This window comes from Limulus polyphemus, unplaced genomic scaffold (genome assembly GCF_000517525.1).
Source record: "Limulus polyphemus unplaced genomic scaffold, Limulus_polyphemus-2.1.2 Scaffold1740, whole genome shotgun sequence".
Taxonomy (NCBI): Eukaryota; Metazoa; Arthropoda; class Merostomata; order Xiphosura; family Limulidae; genus Limulus; species Limulus polyphemus.
Genome location: NW_013667350.1, coordinates 82,008 through 88,680, shown reverse-complemented (window position 1 = coordinate 88,680; position 6,673 = coordinate 82,008). Strand labels below are relative to the sequence as shown.

Sequence of the window (6,673 nt, the reverse complement as noted above, 5' to 3'; positions counted from 1 at the left end):
CCGAACACATTTGCCCTTTCAGTTGCTGAGGCGCTATTTTTGACAGTAAGTCCCACTATTCATTGGTGAAATAGTTGCCCAAGAATTGACGATTGGCGTGTTGACTAGCTGTTTTCCCTTTTGTCTATTACTGCTAAATTAGAGACGACTAGCGCAGATAAACTTCAAGTAGCTTTGCGCGAAATTCAAAACAAACCAAATTTATCGTGTTTTTTTTTTGCGATGTCTGATCATTAAGTACAATAGGGTTTGCATTAATTTAGTTTATTTCTGTAATGGGTACTCAAATACAGAGTTTTATAAAATTCAATATTTGTGTTTACGTGATGCATGCACTTATAACTTTCCAAGATAGAGATTAAACTTTTTATATGTTCTTCCTTACAAGTCAGAAACAATGGTCTGATATGATGAAGCTTAAAGTAAACATATAAAACTTACAGCAGTTATTCTCTCTCAACTTATCGCCATTAGGACAAGTTTCTCCTTCTCCAGGTCTGACATAAGCTAAGTAGTATTTCGCTAATTTCGGGTAAAAGCCTTGATCTTTCGTGTGTGATAATGTTGGCAACGGCGCTAAAAGCTCGTTCGCTGTGTACACTGGTCGGAGGAGCGCAGAGATAACGCCTTGCTATCCTGGCCATTGTGGGAAATCTAACTTCATTTGACTTCCAAAAGTGAGGCCAGTGAAAGTAAGTGCAGAAACAGTAATGTTGACACGTTTTAGAATCATTATTCCGATTAATGCCTAACCCCAACTTCTCAAGCCCTAATCCCTATTGTTCACAAAAAACCCCATCTTCCCCACAAATCCACTTCTCAAGCTATACCTGTTATAAACCTCTATTGTTCTCTGAATCCCCAACTTTCAGCGGGCGGTCAGTCTTTGTTGCTTGGAACACTTTTTTTTAACTAAACCAATTATTGACTGTAACTTTGAGTACCGCGTAAGATGCTACAAAGATTACGGCTTAGATGTTATTTTAAAACAAACGCTAATCAACGAACGTCAACAATACTTACGACTGCAGTTCAGTTACTCACTATCTTCTCACACATTACATTCCCCTCTTATATATATCCGCCTACCCTATATCTAGTAAGAACTAGAACATTCGCCAAAGTACAGGATAATTCAAGAAAGGAGAGAGCGTGAGAATCACATGATCTCGATGACGCAACCGCGATTGTTGAAGTTGAGTGTATCGGTAAAGTTGTATTCGGAAAGTTAGCGACACAAGTTCTTTACTTAATAAAACTGGTTTATTGTTTTGTCGGAACGAAGTTACGGAAAGTTAATTAACAAACGGAGACGTAACACCAGTTTTGACTGATTACTACTGCCTACTAAACAGAGCCAAGAACAGACTAAAGATGTGATACCAGTCTTGACTGATTACTACTGCCTACTAAATATAGTCAAGAACAGACTGAGGAGGTGATACCAGTCTTAACTGATAACTACTGCCTACTAAACAGAGCCAAGAACAGACTAAGGAGGTGATACCAGTCTTAACAGATAACTAATGCTTACTAAACAGAGCCAAGAACAGAACTAAAGAGGTGATACCAGTCTTAACAGATAACTACAGCCTACTAAACAGAGCCAAGAACAGACTAAGAAGGTGATACCAGTCTTAACTGATAACTACTGCCTACTAAATATAGTCAAGAACAGACTGAGGAGGTGATACCAGTTTTGACTGATAACTACTGCCTACTAAACAGAACCAAGAACAGACTAGCTCTAGCATGACAAATTGATTATTTTCATACAAAGAATTAGAAGTACCTTTCTGTTAATCAATACAATGCATGAGAAAGATAACAGTGATACCGTTTGGAAATATGAAATTCTGTTGGCATCTCTGTTCTCTTCAAAACAGATTTTGGACTGTTTCTTAATATTGATAGTTTTCTGCCTTTTAAAGACAAATAAAAACCTTCTCTTTAGATTAGAAAAAAAACCCTCCTGGAAACAATATTCAGTTCTTCAAACTAAAGCATAAAAATTAACAAAAACTACTGTAACAGAATAATTAGTTTATCAAGTTAATGTATAAAATCTTACAGAAAATATTTAGTACATCAAACTAAAGCATAAAATTTTACAAAAAACTACTACAGAAAATATTTAGTACATCAAACTAAAACATATTTTACGAAAAAAGTATTTGAAACAAAATATTTAGATTATAAAACCAGAGCAAAAATATTACAAGAAATAGAATATTTAGTAAAAATATTAAAACTCGGATTTTTGCATTATGAGCCTTCAGACTGAAATTTGAGCCACTATGGAGTGTGGCCTTTGCAGAAATAATGTTACACAGATGTGCCTAAACCTGTTTTCTCGGTGTAGAAATTACAGAAATAATCTCACGCAGAGGTGACTACAAAAGTTCTATTAGTGTAACATTTATTACTGAAAAAAAAAATGTTGTGAAGATTGGTCAGTACCTGTTTAGTAATTGAAATATTTAGGAAAATAACGTCATTCAAATTTGTTTAAAACTGTGTTCTTAATGTGAAAGAGCCTTGCTCGTTCCACTGTTTCCAGTCAGCTGCCCATTTCTACTATTTGATTTGGTAACTTCTTTTCAACTGTGGTTTTCGAGCAGCTACACACCCATTTAGACCGCTTCGTGCTAATGTTTATCGTACTGTTATCGAGGTAATAAGCAAACCTCTGGTTACATTACAGCAAAATCTGTACCCAATAGTCGTATGTTTAGTGTAAAGAACATACCTTGTGGTACTTAACATCACTTCCGGATTGTTTCGGTTTGTCACCTCAATCACTTCTATTATTAACAATACAGTTTCACGTACCCTCTTCAGAGTCTTGCTGCTATTTTTTGCATGCGTTTCATTCTTGGGAACCATACTATTACCACTACTAGGCATAGTAAGACTGGCTGTATTTCTATTGTACCGTCTGATTGATTGGATGACAACCAATCGTATAAGAAACTATCAACATTTGTGACTGTCCTCTGGTGTAGTTCATTTTCACAAGATAAAGGTTTGGCATTCCTGTTCTATTGATTTGCCTTTTATTCCCCTTTCCTTAAAGTTTCCAAAATAATTCCAAATATTATATATATAAATGCTCACACTGACCAGTGCTTTAATAATTAAATGATAAGAGATGCCTTATTGGTGGATATTTGCACTGGTTACTCTTCTAGAGGCGTTAGATATGTGATATTATGCCATCTTGTGGTAAAACATGTAACAATTTTGAAAGTTTTTGATTTGAGAAGAACTTTTTAATTAAGATTCTGTTTAAAGATGTACAACATACTACATCTGATATCGTCGTAGCATAATTATAATAACAATTTATACGAATTTAATCGCTTGTTATTTACCAGAATTTAAAAAAAAAGTATTAGTAACAGGCCCTTATGCACAATGTTTGAAAGGGGGTCTTCTGATTTATGAGATCAAAAGCCGACACATTGTGCGAAGCGCAATCAGCATGCTAATGCTACGGGGGTCTGGGGGCATGCGACTATTTGAAGGCATAAAATGCTAATGCTTCAACAGAAGAATGTACATTGTATAGAAAATGGTAAATACCATAAATAGCTGCGCTATAACTATATAAGCATATTTTTTTTTACATCACAAAGATAGGGGGTTCGACCCCCCCCCCCCCCTGCGTGCGTGCTTGAGCAAATAAGTAGTTTAATCGTCATTTCTTTTTATATTGCATTAGAACTAGACTAAAAGTTAGACCCATAGTTCATGAGATGACGATGTAATGGGGCTGTGCATGGCCAAGTAGACCCATAGTTCATGAGATGACGATGTAATGGGGCTGTGCATGGCCAAGTAGACCCATAGTTCATGAGATGACGATGTAATGGGGCTGTGCATGGCCAAGTAGACCCATAGTTCATGAGATGACGATGTAATGGGGCTGTGCATGGCCAAGTAGACCCATAGTTCATGAGATGACGATGTAATGGGGCTGTGCATGGCCAAGTGTACTCAGACTGTGAACCCGAATATTCGTGGTTCACATCTTGTTCCCGCAAAAGCGTGCTTGGAACTTTATGGTCGGAAATGTGCTGTAAAGGTGACAGTCAAATCCTACTTTTCGGTCAGACAAGAATAAGCAAAGTTTTAGTGTTAGATGCTGTTGACAAGTTGTCTTCCTTCTTGTCTATCAGTTCAAAATTTGGAACAGGCATGCGCTGATAGCCCTTTATATAGCTTTGCGCGAAAACTCTATAAAAAACGAATATAATCATTTACACGCTTAGCTGCATAATCAAATCTTCCAAAGCAAAACGTAAATACACACAACCTGGCTGGTTTCTGTTAAGATGTAATCCCGGGAAACGACTCTTTAGGCCAAAACAAACACACTACTGGCAAGGCAGCTGGTGCTGTAACTTGAGACGAATTGCTATCCCCCCACCCCCCGAATGCTGTTTAGTCACGATGCAGGAAACTGTGTGGGAGGGATGTCTTTCCGATGTGTAGTTAAATGCGTTTAGTCTTTAGAAGTTTCCAGCATAACAGAAACATTAATTATTTGTCTTCGAAGTTTTCATTGGTGTCTTCAAACGAGTATTTCTGAAAGTTTATTGTTTTGTTTTTTGAGCTGTGGATATTTGTTTCGATGTAAAGATCTCAATTTTAGGAAGAACGCCAAGAGAGGGAAACGCCATATTTTTTTCGAAAGTCACATGTCGATAATGGAATACAAAACACTGTGTTACTAAGAAGATACTGCTTCCAACGCTTCATAACGGCGGTAAAACTTGAACAGTGAACTTCGAATGTGTGTGTGTGTGTTTTTAAAGTTGAAAGAATGTTCTGGAAACTATATTCAAAAGTTCCACCAATAAAGAAAATATTTCTTCTTGTTCCTTGAATCCAAATCATCATCGCATTAGTGATAGGTAAGTCATTGTTAATTATTACTGAGTGCAGAGTAAACTGACGAAGCACAAATTTAAATGTTATTGTAAATATGTTTAATAGAAAATACCTAATTTGTTGCATTACGAAGATATAGCTTCAACATATAGTAACTGATTTTTCCTGTTAAAATTAAAATGGAAAAAATCATGCAAAACTTAAAATGAAAAAGATGAGAAACCTTAACACTTCTGTTGTGTGTGTTTGTATATATATATATCAGTTGTCATGAAACACAAAATAATGGAGTGAAAGTGTCATTTAAAAACGTGAAGACAAGACATGCCAAAACCTATATAGTCATGAGTGGTGTATAACAGGATATTAACATTTAAATAGAGTTGAAGATAGTTCATTTTTAAAATGATAGCCTGGTGGTGGCGGGTTCGAATCCCCTTCACACCAAGCATGCTCGTCCTTTCAACCGTGTAGGTGTTCTAATGTGACAGTCAATCTCACTATTCATTGGTAAAAGAGTAGCCCAAGAGTTGGCGGTAGGTGGTGCTTACTAGCTTTGCTTTGAAATTATTAGAGGGCTAAGTTCACGTGCTTCAACCCATAATGTCCTGAACCAAACTAGACTGCAGCGAATTCTGGGAAAATAGCTTGTAATTTGTTTGGTTTTTTAGCGCAAAGCCACATTGGGATATTTGCTGTGTCCACAGTGGGGGAATTGACCCCCGAATTTTACAGTTGTAAGTCCATAAACTTACCACTGACCAACCGGGGGACTTTACTAATAATAAAATAAAGAACCCAAACCAAAGGTAAACCTATCTAATTCAGAAAGTTAATAGCAGGGAATATAATGTATGAGGCATAAAAGGTGAAAGAAACGAAAATATAGGAATAACTGTTTGTTTGTTTCAGAACAAAGCCATACTGGGCTGTCTGCTGTTAAGTCGAATCCCGGATTTTAGCGTTGTAATTCCTCAGACTTAACGCTGTCTCACCGGGGGACAAAAAGGATATATAAATGGATTACGTTCTCCACCATACATAATCAAAAGCAATATATATATATATATATATATATAGGCTATCGCAGAAGTCTCATCATACTGAGACACTGTGAAATACCAGTATTATGATGATACAGTAATTAGATTCAGTTTACATCTTTAGCTGCAGAGCTGTAGAACAAAACCAAATCATTTTGTTGTATTAGAGCGCTCGACTGCGGGTTGGAATCCATTTGGCCAAAAATGCTCGCCCTTTCAGCCGTGAGGTCGTTATAATGTAACGGTCAATCCCACGATTCGTTGGTAAAAGAGTAGCCCAAGAGTTGGCGGCTGGTGGTGTTGACTAGTTGCCTTCCTTCTAGTCTATCACTACCAAATTAGGGACGGCTAGCACAGATAGTCCTCGATTAGCTTCGCGCGAAATTCAAAACAAACCAAACCACAATGTTGGATTAGAAAACCTCGTGTTTTAGCAGTTTTAAATCTAGCGTACCTTATCAAGTTATGAAATGTTGATTATATTTATCTAAGTAAGTGATACTGGAAGAACTAGTTTCCTACGGTTTATTATCGTGAACGAGTTATTTCCACCCAAACGTCCAGAAAAGTATATTTTCAGAAGCCAAATCTCGGATTCACGTAACTTGGCGGGTATAAACGCGAGATCTGGTTTGCACATGTACAACATGATCTCTGTCGTATCTGTCACATCCAAGTTTGTTTGTTTGTTTGTTTTGAATTTTGCGCAAAGTTACACGAGGGCTATCTGCGCT

General features: G+C 36.9%; 1 protein-coding gene across 1 annotated transcript in view; it reads left to right on the top strand.

The window, feature by feature from the left end:
- The first annotated feature begins 4,477 nt into the window (after positions 1-4,477).
- Positions 4,478-6,673, top strand: part of LOC111087108 — a 10,594-nt gene continuing 8,398 nt past the window's right edge. Inside the window, exon 1 of the mRNA XM_022392573.1 lies at positions 4,478-4,919. The gene's annotated coding sequence lies outside the window, so the exon portion shown is untranslated. The remainder of the gene's footprint in view (positions 4,920-6,673) is intronic.